The sequence below is a fragment of the Phyllobates terribilis genome, unplaced genomic scaffold (genome assembly GCF_046119375.1).
Source record: "Phyllobates terribilis strain yellow unplaced genomic scaffold, ASM4611937v1 Scaffold_40__1_contigs__length_11209783, whole genome shotgun sequence".
Taxonomy (NCBI): Eukaryota; Metazoa; Chordata; class Amphibia; order Anura; family Dendrobatidae; genus Phyllobates; species Phyllobates terribilis.
The window spans coordinates 9,503,566-9,516,457 of record NW_027362800.1 but is presented as its reverse complement, the minus strand read 5'-3'; the positions used below and the strand labels follow the sequence as shown (position 1 = coordinate 9,516,457).

Sequence of the window (12,892 nt, the reverse complement as noted above, 5' to 3'; positions counted from 1 at the left end):
CAACTGTGCATTGCATTGCCATGTAATGTAATGTAATGCAATGCTATCTATCTAGCTCTCCCTCTATACTTCCTTTTGGATAAACAGACATATTAGGCAAGCATTTTGGAGCTTTCACCTAAATAACTACAGGTGGTGAGATAAGCTGCACAATATAATTGACCTTTCAGTATATTGTTGCACACACACCATCTATTTAGCAAATGCCCTTGTTATCAACAGCAGCCTTTTAAACTCACCTGAGCTAACAGGTATGTGAGCTGGTTACTCTGCTGCGCTTAAAATTTCTTTTTTGGTTTGCTACAATGCCTTTTCTGAAACGTTGTCTCCCTCTGCTGGAACACTGACTTCTTTCATTTAATGCCTGCAGACTATAAAAGAGAAACCAACCCAAAAAGTTTGGTTGATTAGTCTGTAGCATTCTTTTAAACTGTTGCTTATGGCGGTCTCTGTGAGCTTCTCAGTAACATTCAGCCATCCAGGTATCCCGCCTGCAGTAGACGGAATGTGGCAATGGAACGCTGGCTGCGCGTGTCATAATAGGCTCTGAGCCTTTATATACCTGCGCACAGCAGCAGCCACCTTCAGTCTGCTGCTGGACAGCCAGCAGCAGCAGCAGCAGGAGAGGTAATTAATCAGCAACCCTCCTGCTAAGGGTAGACAGCTGCTCGTTCCACCCCCCCCCCCGCCTTAATTGGTTCTCCTCCCTTCCAACGGTGTTGAGGCGGGTGGGAACAGCCGGGGGTTGAGGGTACTGTGCTAAAAGAGGTGGAGTTATGCAGATCTAAAACGCGTGGATTGCAGCAGCAGCAAGCCGAAAAGTGCAGGCATGTGAGGGATCTAGAGGTTGACAGCATGTCTTCTTAACGGGAGTCCAGGTGGCCATCTCCACAAATGGACTTTTCAGAATCCTTGGGTGGCACCGTAGTCGGAAACCAATTCTGGTTATCGCTTCTCGGCCTTTTGGCTAAGATCAAGTGTAGTATCTGTTCTTATCAGTTTAATATCTGATACGTCCCCTATCTGGGGACCATATATTAAATGGATTTTTAGAACAGGGAGATGGAAAAAGAGCTTGCTCTGTCCACTCCACGCATTGACCTGGTATTGCAGTATCTCCAGGACCGGTGCACCCCTTCTTTAATGCAGTTTCTGAAATCAGAAAGAATTGAATTCAATGCTTTTTGTTCATTTTGCTTGTTTGTCGGATTTTGGGATGGACTCTTTGGCTTTGCTTTTCTTCTCCTCATTGGATTTTTCATGTTAAAAGTTGCAGAAGCCAGATGACAAGCTCATTTTGGTTCAACTTCAGCAACTGTGCATTGCATTGCCATGTAATGTAATGTAATGCAATGCTATCTATCTAGCTCTCCCTCTATACTTCCTTTTGGATAAACAGACATATTAGGCAAGCATTTTGGAGCTTTCACCTAAATAACTACAGGTGGTGATATAAGCTGCACAATATAATTGACCTTTCAGTATATTGTTGCACACACACCATCTATTTAGCAAATGCCCTTGTTATCAACAGCAGCCTTTTAAACTCACCTGAGCTAACAGGTATGTGAGCTGGTTACTCTGCTGCGCTTAAAATTTCTTTTTTGGTTTGCTACAATGCCTTTTCTGAAACGTTGTCTCCCTCTGCTGGAACACTGACTTCTTTCATTTAATGCCTGCAGACTATAAAAGAGAAACCAACCCAAAAAGTTTGGTTGATTAGTCTGTGGCATTCTTTTAAACTGTTGCTTATGGCGGTCTCTGTGAGCTTCTCAGTGACATTCAGCCATCCAGGTATCCCGCCTGCAGTAGACGGAATGTGGCAATGGAACGCTGGCTGCGCGTGTCATAATAGGCTCTGAGCCTTTATATACCTGCGCACAGCAGCAGCCACCTTCAGTCTGCTGCTGGACAGCCAGCAGCAGCAGCAGCAGCAGGAGAGGTAATTAATCAGCAACCCTCCTGCTAAGGGTAGACAGCTGCTCGTTCCACCCCCCCCCCGCCTTAATTGGTTCTCCTCCCTTCCAACGGTGTTGAGGCGGGTGGGAACAGCCGGGGGTTGAGGGTACTGTGCTAAAAGAGGTGGAGTTATGCAGATCTAAAACGCGTGGATTGCAGCAGCAGCAAGCCGAAAAGTGCAGGCATGTGAGGGATCTAGAGGTTGACAGCATGTCTTCTTAACGGGAGTCCAGGTGGCCATCTCCACAAATGGACTTTTCAGAATCCTTGGGTGGCACCGTAGTCGGAAACCAATTCTGGTTATCGCTTCTCGGCCTTTTGGCTAAGATCAAGTGTAGTATCTGTTCTTATCAGTTTAATATCTGATACGTCCCCTATCTGGGGACCATATATTAAATGGATTTTTAGAACAGGGAGATGGAAAAAGAGCTTGCTCTGTCCACTCCACGCATTGACCTGGTATTGCAGTATCTCCAGGACCGGTGCACCCCTTCTTTAATGCAGTTTCTAAAATCAGAAAGAATTGAATTCAATGCTTTTTGTTCATTTTGCTTGTTTGTCGGATTTTGGGATGGACTCTTTGGCTTTGCTTTTCTTCTCCTCATTGGATTTTTCATGTTAAAAGTTGCAGAAGCCAGATGACAAGCTCATTTTGGTTCAACTTCAGCAACTGTGCATTGCATTGCCATGTAATGTAATGTAATGCAATGCTATCTATCTAGCTCTCCCTCTATACTTCCTTTTGGATAAACAGACATATTAGGCAAGCATTTTGGAGCTTTCACCTAAATAACTACAGGTGGTGAGATAAGCTGCACAATATAATTGACCTTTCAGTATATTGTTGCACACACACCATCTATTTAGCAAATGCCCTTGTTATCAACAGCAGCCTTTTAAACTCACCTGAGCTAACAGGTATGTGAGCTGGTTACTCTGCTGCGCTTAAAATTTCTTTTTTGGTTTGCTACAATGCCTTTTCTGAAACGTTGTCTCCCTCTGCTGGAACACTGACTTCTTTCATTTAATGCCTGCAGACTATAAAAGAGAAACCAACCCAAAAAGTTTGGTTGATTAGTCTGTGGCATTCTTTTAAACTGTTGCTTATGGCGGTCTCTGTGAGCTTCCCAGTGACATTCAGCCATCCAGGTATCCCGCCTGCAGTAGACGGAATGTGGCAATGGAACGCTGGCTGCGCGTGTCATAATAGGCTCTGAGCCTTTATATACCTGCGCACAGCAGCAGCCACCTTCAGTCTGCTGCTGGACAGCCAGCAGCAGCAGCAGCAGGAGAGGTAATTAATCAGCAACCCTCCTGCTAAGGGTAGACAGCTGCTCGTTCCACCCCCCCCCCCGCCTTAATTGGTTCTCCTCCCTTCCAACGGTGTTGAGGCGGGTGGGAACAGCCGGGGGTTGAGGGTACTGTGCTAAAAGAGGTGGAGTTATGCAGATCTAAAACGCGTGGATTGCAGCAGCAGCAAGCCGAAAAGTGCAAGCGTGTGAGGGATCTAGAGGTTGACAGCATGTCTTCTTAACGGGAGTTCAGGTGGCCATCTCCACAAATGGACTTTTCAGAATCCTTGGGTGGCACCGTAGTCGGAAACCAATTCTGGTTATCGCTTCTCGGCCTTTTGGCTAAGATCAAGTGTAGTATCTGTTCTTATCAGTTTAATATCTGATACGTCCCCTATCTGGGGACCATATATTAAATGGATTTTTAGAACAGGGAGATGGAAAAAGAGCTTGCTCTGTCCACTCCACGCATTGACCTGGTATTGCAGTATCTCCAGGACCGGTGCACCCCTTCTTTAATGCAGTTTCTAAAATCAGAAAGAATTGAATTCAATGCTTTTTGTTCATTTTGCTTGTTTGTCGGATTTTGGGATGGACTCTTTGGCTTTGCTTTTCTTCTCCTCATTGGATTTTTCATGTTAAAAGTTGCAGAAGCCAGATGACAAGCTCATTTTGGTTCAACTTCAGCAACTGTGCATTGCATTGCCATGTAATGTAATGTAATGCAATGCTATCTATCTAGCTCTCCCTCTATACTTCCTTTTGGATAAACAGACATATTAGGCAAGCATTTTGGAGCTTTCACCTAAATAACTACAGGTGGTGAGATAAGCTGCACAATATAATTGACCTTTCAGTATATTGTTGCACACACACCATCTATTTAGCAAATGCCCTTGTTATCAACAGCAGCCTTTTAAACTCACCTGAGCTAACAGGTATGTGAGCTGGTTACTCTGCTGCGCTTAAAATTTCTTTTTTGGTTTGCTACAATGCCTTTTCTGAAACGTTGTCTCCCTCTGCTGGAACACTGACTTCTTTCATTTAATGCCTGCAGACTATAAAAGAGAAACCAACCCAAAAAGTTTGGTTGATTAGTCTGTGGCATTCTTTTAAACTGTTGCTTATGGCGGTCTCTGTGAGCTTCTCAGTGACATTCAGCCATCCAGGTATCCCGCCTGCAGTAGACGGAATGTGGCAATGGAACGCTGGCTGCGCGTGTCATAATAGGCTCTGAGCCTTTATATACCTGCGCACAGCAGCAGCCACCTTCAGTCTGCTGCTGGACAGCCAGCAGCAGCAGCAGCAGGAGAGGTAATTAATCAGCAACCCTCCTGCTAAGGGTAGACAGCTGCTCGTTCCACCCCCCCCCCCCCCCGCCTTAATTGGTTCTCCTCACTTCCAACGGTGTTGAGGCGGGTGGGAACAGCCGGGGGTTGAGGGTACTGTGCTAAAAGAGGTGGAGTTATGCAGATCTAAAACGCGTGGATTGCAGCAGCAGCAAGCCGAAAAGTGCAGGCATGTGAGGGATCTAGAGGTTGACAGCATGTCTTCTTAACGGGAGTCCAGGTGGCCATCTCCACAAATGGACTTTTCAGAATCCTTGGGTGGCACCGTAGTCGGAAACCAATTCTGGTTATCGCTTCTCGGCCTTTTGGCTAAGATCAAGTGTAGTATCTGTTCTTATCAGTTTAATATCTGATACGTCCCCTATCTGGGGACCATATATTAAATGGATTTTTAGAACAGGGAGATGGAAAAAGAGCTTGCTCTGTCCACTCCACGCATTGACCTGGTATTGCAGTATCTCCAGGACCGGTGCACCCCTTCTTTAATGCAGTTTCTAAAATCAGAAAGAATTGAATTCAATGCTTTTTGTTCATTTTGCTTGTTTGTCGGATTTTGGGATGGACTCTTTGGCTTTGCTTTTCTTCTCCTCATTGGATTTTTCATGTTAAAAGTTGCAGAAGCCAGATGACAAGCTCATTTTGGTTCAACTTCAGCAACTGTGCATTGCATTGCCATGTAATGTAATGTAATGCAATGCTATCTATCTAGCTCTCCCTCTATACTTCCTTTTGGATAAACAGACATATTAGGCAAGCATTTTGGAGCTTTCACCTAAATAACTACAGGTGGTGAGATAAGCTGCACAATATAATTGACCTTTCAGTATATTGTTGCACACACACCATCTATTTAGCAAATGCCCTTGTTATCAACAGCAGCCTTTTAAACTCACCTGAGCTAACAGGTATGTGAGCTGGTTACTCTGCTGCGCTTAAAATTTCTTTTTTGGTTTGCTACAATGCCTTTTCTGAAACGTTGTCTCCCTCTGCTGGAACACTGACTTCTTTCATTTAATGCCTGCAGACTATAAAAGAGAAACCAACCCAAAAAGTTTGGTTGATTAGTCTGTGGCATTCTTTTAAACTGTTGCTTATGGCGGTCTCTGTGAGCTTCTCAGTGACATTCAGCCATCCAGGTATCCCGCCTGCAGTAGACGGAATGTGGCAATGGAACGCTGGCTGCGCGTGTCATAATAGGCTCTGAGCCTTTATATACCTGCGCACAGCAGCAGCCACCTTCAGTCTGCTGCTGGACAGCCAGCAGCAGCAGCAGCAGGAGAGGTAATTAATCAGCAACCCTCCTGCTAAGGGTAGACAGCTGCTCGTTCCACCCCCCCCCACCTTAATTGGTTCTCCTCCCTTCCAACGGTGTTGAGGCGGGTGGGAACAACCGGGGGTTGAGGGTACTGTGCTAAAAGAGGTGGAGTTATGCAGATCTAAAACGCGTGGATTGCAGCAGCAGCAAGCCGAAAAGTGCAGGCATGTGAGGGATCTAGAGGTTGACAGCATGTCTTCTTAACGGGAGTCCAGGTGGCCATCTCCACAAATGGACTTTTCAGAATCCTTGGGTGGCACCGTAGTCGGAAACCAATTCTGGTTATCGCTTCTCGGCCTTTTGGCTAAGATCAAGTGTAGTATCTGTTCTTATCAGTTTAATATCTGATACGTCCCCTATCTGGGGACCATATATTAAATGGATTTTTAGAACAGGGAGATGGAAAAAGAGCTTGCTCTGTCCACTCCACGCATTGACCTGGTATTGCAGTATCTCCAGGACCGGTGCACCCCTTCTTTAATGCAGTTTCTAAAATCAGAAAGAATTGAATTCAATGCTTTTTGTTCATTTTGCTTGTTTGTCGGATTTTGGGATGGACTCTTTGGCTTTGCTTTTCTTCTCCTCATTGGATTTTTCATGTTAAAAGTTGCAGAAGCCAGATGACAAGCTCATTTTGGTTCAACTTCAGCAACTGTGCATTGCATTGCCATGTAATGTAATGTAATGCAATGCTATCTATCTAGCTCTCCCTCTATACTTCCTTTTGGATAAACAGACATATTAGGCAAGCATTTTGGAGCTTTCACCTAAATAACTACAGGTGGTGAGATAAGCTGCACAATATAATTGACCTTTCAGTATATTGTTGCACACACACCATCTATTTAGCAAATGCCCTTGTTATCAACAGCAGCCTTTTAAACTCACCTGAGCTAACAGGTATGTGAGCTGCTTACTCTGCTGCGCTTAAAATTTCTTTTTTGGTTTGCTACAATGCCTTTTCTGAAACGTTGTCTCCCTCTGCTGGAACACTGACTTCTTTCATTTAATGCCTGCAGACTATAAAAGAGAAACCAACCCAAAAAGTTTGGTTGATTAGTCTGTGGCATTCTTTTAAACTGTTGCTTATGGCGGTCTCTGTGAGCTTCTCAGTGACATTCAGCCATCCAGGTATCCCGCCTGCAGTAGACGGAATGTGGCAATGGAACGCTGGCTGCGCGTGTCATAATAGGCTCTGAGCCTTTATATACCTGCGCACAGCAGCAGCCACCTTCAGTCTGCTGCTGGACAGCCAGCAGCAGCAGCAGCAGGAGAGGTAATTAATCAGCAACCCTCCTGCTAAGGGTAGACAGCTGCTCGTTCCACCCCCCCCCCCCCCCGCCTTAATTGGTTCTCCTCACTTCCAACGGTGTTGAGGCGGGTGGGAACAGCCGGGGGTTGAGGGTACTGTGCTAAAAGAGGTGGAGTTATGCAGATCTAAAACGCGTGGATTGCAGCAGCAGCAAGCCGAAAAGTGCAGGCATGTGAGGGATCTAGAGGTTGACAGCATGTCTTCTTAACGGGAGTCCAGGTGGCCATCTCCACAAATGGACTTTTCAGAATCCTTGGGTGGCACCGTAGTCGGAAACCAATTCTGGTTATCGCTTCTCGGCCTTTTGGCTAAGATCAAGTGTAGTATCTGTTCTTATCAGTTTAATATCTGATACGTCCCCTATCTGGGGACCATATATTAAATGGATTTTTAGAACAGGGAGATGGAAAAAGAGCTTGCTCTGTCCACTCCACGCATTGACCTGGTATTGCAGTATCTCCAGGACCGGTGCACCCCTTCTTTAATGCAGTTTCTAAAATCAGAAAGAATTGAATTCAATGCTTTTTGTTCATTTTGCTTGTTTGTCGGATTTTGGGATGGACTCTTTGGCTTTGCTTTTCTTCTCCTCATTGGATTTTTCATGTTAAAAGTTGCAGAAGCCAGATGACAAGCTCATTTTGGTTCAACTTCAGCAACTGTGCATTGCATTGCCATGTAATGTAATGTAATGCAATGCTATCTATCTAGCTCTCCCTCTATACTTCCTTTTGGATAAACAGACATATTAGGCAAGCATTTTGGAGCTTTCACCTAAATAACTACAGGTGGTGAGATAAGCTGCACAATATAATTGACCTTTCAGTATATTGTTGCACACACACCATCTATTTAGCAAATGCCCTTGTTATCAACAGCAGCCTTTTAAACTCACCTGAGCTAACAGGTATGTGAGCTGGTTACTCTGCTGCGCTTAAAATTTCTTTTTTGGTTTGCTACAATGCCTTTTCTGAAACGTTGTCTCCCTCTGCTGGAACACTGACTTCTTTCATTTAATGCCTGCAGACTATAAAAGAGAAACCAACCCAAAAAGTTTGGTTGATTAGTCTGTGGCATTCTTTTAAACTGTTGCTTATGGCGGTCTCTGTGAGCTTCTCAGTGACATTCAGCCATCCAGGTATCCCGCCTGCAGTAGACGGAATGTGGCAATGGAACGCTGGCTGCGCGTGTCATAATAGGCTCTGAGCCTTTATATACCTGCGCACAGCAGCAGCCACCTTCAGTCTGCTGCTGGACAGCCAGCAGCAGCAGCAGCAGGAGAGGTAATTAATCAGCAACCCTCCTGCTAAGGGTAGACAGCTGCTCGTTCCACCCCCCCCCCCACCTTAATTGGTTCTCCTCCCTTCCAACGGTGTTGAGGCGGGTGGGAACAACCGGGGGTTGAGGGTACTGTGCTAAAAGAGGTGGAGTTATGCAGATCTAAAACGCGTGGATTGCAGCAGCAGCAAGCCGAAAAGTGCAGGCATGTGAGGGATCTAGAGGTTGACAGCATGTCTTCTTAACGGGAGTCCAGGTGGCCATCTCCACAAATGGACTTTTCAGAATCCTTGGGTGGCACCGTAGTCGGAAACCAATTCTGGTTATCGCTTCTCGGCCTTTTGGCTAAGATCAAGTGTAGTATCTGTTCTTATCAGTTTAATATCTGATACGTCCCCTATCTGGGGACCATATATTAAATGGATTTTTAGAACAGGGAGATGGAAAAAGAGCTTGCTCTGTCCACTGCACGCATTGACCTGGTATTGCAGTATCTCCAGGACCGGTGCACCCCTTCTTTAATGCAGTTTCTAAAATCAGAAAGAATTGAATTCAATGCTTTTTGTTCATTTTGCTTGTTTGTCGGATTTTGGGATGGACTCTTTGGCTTTGCTTTTCTTCTCCTCATTGGATTTTTCATGTTAAAAGTTGCAGAAGCCAGTTGACAAGCTCATTTTGGTTCAACTTCAGCAACTGTGCATTGCATTGCCATGTAATGTAATGTAATGCAATGCTATCTATCTAGCTCTCCCTCTATACTTCCTTTTGGATAAACAGACATATTAGGCAAGCATTTTGGAGCTTTCACCTAAATAACTACAGGTGGTGAGATAAGCTGCACAATATAATTGACCTTTCAGTATATTGTTGCACACACACCATCTATTTAGCAAATGCCCTTGTTATCAACAGCAGCCTTTTAAACTCACCTGAGCTAACAGGTATGTGAGCTGGTTACTCTGCTGCGCTTAAAATTTCTTTTTTGGTTTGCTACAATGCCTTTTCTGAAACGTTGTCTCCCTCTGCTGGAACACTGACTTCTTTCATTTAATGCCTGCAGACTATAAAAGAGAAACCAACCCAAAAAGTTTGGTTGATTAGTCTGTGGCATTCTTTTAAACTGTTGCTTATGGCGGTCTCTGTGAGCTTCTCAGTGACATTCAGCCATCCAGGTATCCCGCCTGCAGTAGACGGAATGTGGCAATGGAACGCTGGCTGCGCGTGTCATAATAGGCTCTGAGCCTTTATATACCTGCGCACAGCAGCAGCCACCTTCAGTCTGCTGCTGGACAGCCAGCAGCAGCAGCAGCAGGAGAGGTAATTAATCAGCAACCCTCCTGCTAAGGGTAGACAGCTGCTCGTTCCACCCCCCCCCCCGCCTTAATTGGTTCTCCTCCCTTCCAACGGTGTTGAGGCGGGTGGGAACAGCCGGGGGTTGAGGGTACTGTGCTAAAAGAGGTGGAGTTATGCAGATCTAAAACGCGTGGATTGCAGCAGCAGCAAACCGAAAAGTGCAGGCATGTGAGGGATCTAGAGGTTGACAGCATGTCTTCTTAACGGGAGTCCAGGTGGCCATCTCCACAAATGGACTTTTCAGAATCCTTGGGTGGCACCGTAGTCGGAAACCAATTCTGGTTATCGCTTCTCGGCCTTTTGGCTAAGATCAAGTGTAGTATCTTTCGAAAAGGCGGTTTTGGATGTTGGCCGCCCTAGTAGATTGATACATTATGCACACTGGGGTTTAGGCGCTTGTTAGTACGCCAGGTGGCTAATATAGTCATCTGGTGGAAAGCATGGCCCCCCAGGATCGACGCCATTGGGCCGGGGAAGATCGAAAGCCCGAAGTGTGAAGTGCCCCAGGAGTGGTGACCCTGGTGTGCCTTAACTCACTGGGATTGGGAACCCCACTTGAGTTTATGGCACATTTGCACAAGCACTTCAAATTTTCTTTCTTCGCACACACCCTTATTCCGGGCCTTCTGGCCTTAGGATGGGGAATTTTTCAATTCCCGGTCGAAGGTCCGGGCAGTATTATACTGTGAAACCTTCACTATTTATTTAATTTCTTTGTCACTGTGTGTCCACTTATTCACGTGTGTCACGTCCTACTAGGATTTTGTCGGGATGCGGTTCCCTTACGGGTTCCTCTCTTGGCAGGTCTAGGGGGGGAGTGTGTGGCCATCAGGTTCCGCTCCCCCCTGAACCCCCCTGGCTCTCCTCTTTCGGGAGGAGAGCGTTGTTGGCTCCCCTCTTCCGGGAGGGGAGCACAGTCTTTGGCTCCCAGTGCCTTGCTCGGGTGAGAACTCGGGCAGGTGCTGGGGGTAAGATTGGGTCGCCTCTGGCTTCGGCTGGAGGTGGCTTTTTGTCCCTGTTCCTCGCTGTGGCCTTTTGGCTCGGAGGGACGGGGAATGGTTTGGGGGACCCTTCTCCTTTTGGAGAGGGTTTCAAGAAGACCAGCATCCTAGTGCACTTTTTTTGTGGCACTTGTCACTTTTTTAAGCGCACTCGGGTTTTGTACACGAAATCGGGCTTTCGATAGAAAAAATCTGTTCTTATCAGTTTAATATCTGATACGTCCCCTATCTGGGGACCATATATTAAATGGATTTTTAGAACAGGGAGATGGAAAAAGAGCTTGCTCTGTCCACTCCACGCATTGACCTGGTATTGTAGTATCTCCAGGACCGGTGCACCCCTTCTTTAATGCAGTTTCTAAAATCAGAAAGAATTGAATTCAATGCTTTTTGTTCATTTTGCTTGTTTGTCGGATTTTGGGATGGACTCTTTGGCTTTGCTTTTCTTCTCCTCATTGGATTTTTCATGTTAAAAGTTGCAGAAGCCAGATGACAAGCTCATTTTGGTTCAACTTCAGCAACTGTGCATTGCATTGCCATGTAATGTAATGTAATGCAATGCTATCTATCTAGCTCTCCCTCTATACTTCCTTTTGGATAAACAGACATATTAGGCAAGCATTTTGGAGCTTTCACCTAAATAACTACAGGTGGTGAGATAAGCTGCACAATATAATTGACCTTTCAGTATATTGTTGCACACACACCATCTATTTAGCAAATGCCCTTGTTATCAACAGCAGCCTTTTAAACTCACCTGAGCTAACAGGTATGTGAGCTGGTTACTCTGCTGCGCTTAAAATTTCTTTTTTGGTTTGCTACAATGCCTTTTCTGAAACGTTGTCTCCCTCTGCTGGAACACTGACTTCTTTCATTTAATGCCTGCAGACTATAAAAGAGAAACCAACCCAAAAAGTTTGGTTGATTAGTCTGTGGCATTCTTTTAAACTGTTGCTTATGGCGGTCTCTGTGAGCTTCTCAGTGACATTCAGCCATCCAGGTATCCCGCCTGCAGTAGACGGAATGTGGCAATGGAACGCTGGCTGCGCGTGTCATAATAGGCTCTGAGCCTTTATATACCTGCGCACAGCAGCAGCCACCTTCAGTCTGCTGCTGGACAGCCAGCAGCAGCAGCAGCAGGAGAGGTAATTAATCAGCAACCCTCCTGCTAAGGGTAGACAGCTGCTCGTTCCACCCCCCCCCCGCCTTAATTGGTTCTCCTCCCTTCCAACGGTGTTGAGGCGGTTGGGAACAGCCGGGGGTTGAGGGTATTGTGCTAAAAGAGGTGGAGTTATGCAGATCTAAAACGCGTGGATTGCAGCAGCAGCAAGCCGAAAAGTGCAGGCATGTGAGGGATCTAGAGGTTGACAGCATGTCTTCTTAATGGGAGTCCAGGTGGCCATCTCCACAAATGGACTTTTCAGAATCCTTGGGTGGCACCGTAGTCGGAAACCAATTCTGGTTATCGCTTCTCGGCCTTTTGGCTAAGATCAAGTGTAGTATCTGTTCTTATCAGTTTAATATCTGATACGTCCCCTATCTGGGGACCATATATTAAATGGATTTTTAGAACAGGGAGATGGAAAAAGAGCTTGCTCTGTCCACTCCACGCATTGACCTGGTATTGCAGTATCTCCAGGACCGGTGCACCCCTTCTTTAATGCAGTTTCTAAAATCAGAAAGAATTGAATTCAATGCTTTTTGTTCATTTTGCTTGTTTGTCGGATTTTGGGATGGACTCTTTGGCTTTGCTTTTCTTCTCCTCATTGGATTTTTCATGTTAAAAGTTGCAGAAGCCAGATGACAAGCTCATTTTGGTTCAACTTCAGCAACTGTGCATTGCATTGCCATGTAATGTAATGTAATGCAATGCTATCTATCTAGCTCTCCCTCTATACTTCCTTTTGGATAAACAGACATATTAGGCAAGCATTTTGGAGCTTTCACCTAAATAACTACAGGTGGTGAGATAAGCTGCACAATATAATTGACCTTTCAGTATATTGTTGCGCACACACCATCTATTTAGCAAATGC

The 12,892-nt window shown here is 45.5% G+C and overlaps 8 non-coding genes and 2 pseudogenes across 8 annotated transcripts; all 10 read left to right on the top strand.

The window, feature by feature from the left end:
• Positions 1–947: 947 nt before the first annotated feature.
• LOC141190218 (U2 spliceosomal RNA) lies at positions 948–1,138 on the top strand. Its single transcript, XR_012264248.1, has one exon. It is a non-coding gene; the product is annotated as a U2 spliceosomal RNA (small nuclear RNA).
• Positions 1,139–2,261: 1,123 nt separating this feature from the next.
• LOC141190217 (U2 spliceosomal RNA) lies at positions 2,262–2,452 on the top strand. Its single transcript, XR_012264247.1, has one exon. It is a non-coding gene; the product is annotated as a U2 spliceosomal RNA (small nuclear RNA).
• Positions 2,453–3,573: 1,121 nt separating this feature from the next.
• Positions 3,574–3,764, top strand: LOC141190216 (U2 spliceosomal RNA). The gene has a single exon (XR_012264246.1). It is a non-coding gene; the product is annotated as a U2 spliceosomal RNA (small nuclear RNA).
• A 1,125-nt stretch (positions 3,765–4,889) lies between these two features.
• Positions 4,890–5,080, top strand: LOC141190214 (U2 spliceosomal RNA). The gene has a single exon (XR_012264244.1). It is a non-coding gene; the product is annotated as a U2 spliceosomal RNA (small nuclear RNA).
• A 1,119-nt stretch (positions 5,081–6,199) lies between these two features.
• LOC141190213 (U2 spliceosomal RNA) lies at positions 6,200–6,390 on the top strand. The gene has a single exon (XR_012264243.1). It is a non-coding gene; the product is annotated as a U2 spliceosomal RNA (small nuclear RNA).
• A 1,125-nt stretch (positions 6,391–7,515) lies between these two features.
• On the top strand, positions 7,516–7,706 carry LOC141190212 (U2 spliceosomal RNA). Its single transcript, XR_012264242.1, has one exon. It is a non-coding gene; the product is annotated as a U2 spliceosomal RNA (small nuclear RNA).
• Positions 7,707–8,827: 1,121 nt separating this feature from the next.
• On the top strand, positions 8,828–9,018 carry LOC141185105 (U2 spliceosomal RNA). Its single transcript, XR_012259798.1, has one exon. It is a non-coding gene; the product is annotated as a U2 spliceosomal RNA (small nuclear RNA).
• A 1,121-nt stretch (positions 9,019–10,139) lies between these two features.
• LOC141186272 (U2 spliceosomal RNA) lies at positions 10,140–10,231 on the top strand (annotated as a pseudogene).
• Positions 10,232–11,023: 792 nt separating this feature from the next.
• LOC141185971 (U2 spliceosomal RNA) lies at positions 11,024–11,200 on the top strand (annotated as a pseudogene).
• Positions 11,201–12,320: 1,120 nt separating this feature from the next.
• Positions 12,321–12,511, top strand: LOC141190211 (U2 spliceosomal RNA). Its single transcript, XR_012264241.1, has one exon. It is a non-coding gene; the product is annotated as a U2 spliceosomal RNA (small nuclear RNA).
• The last annotated feature ends 381 nt before the right edge of the window (positions 12,512–12,892 follow it).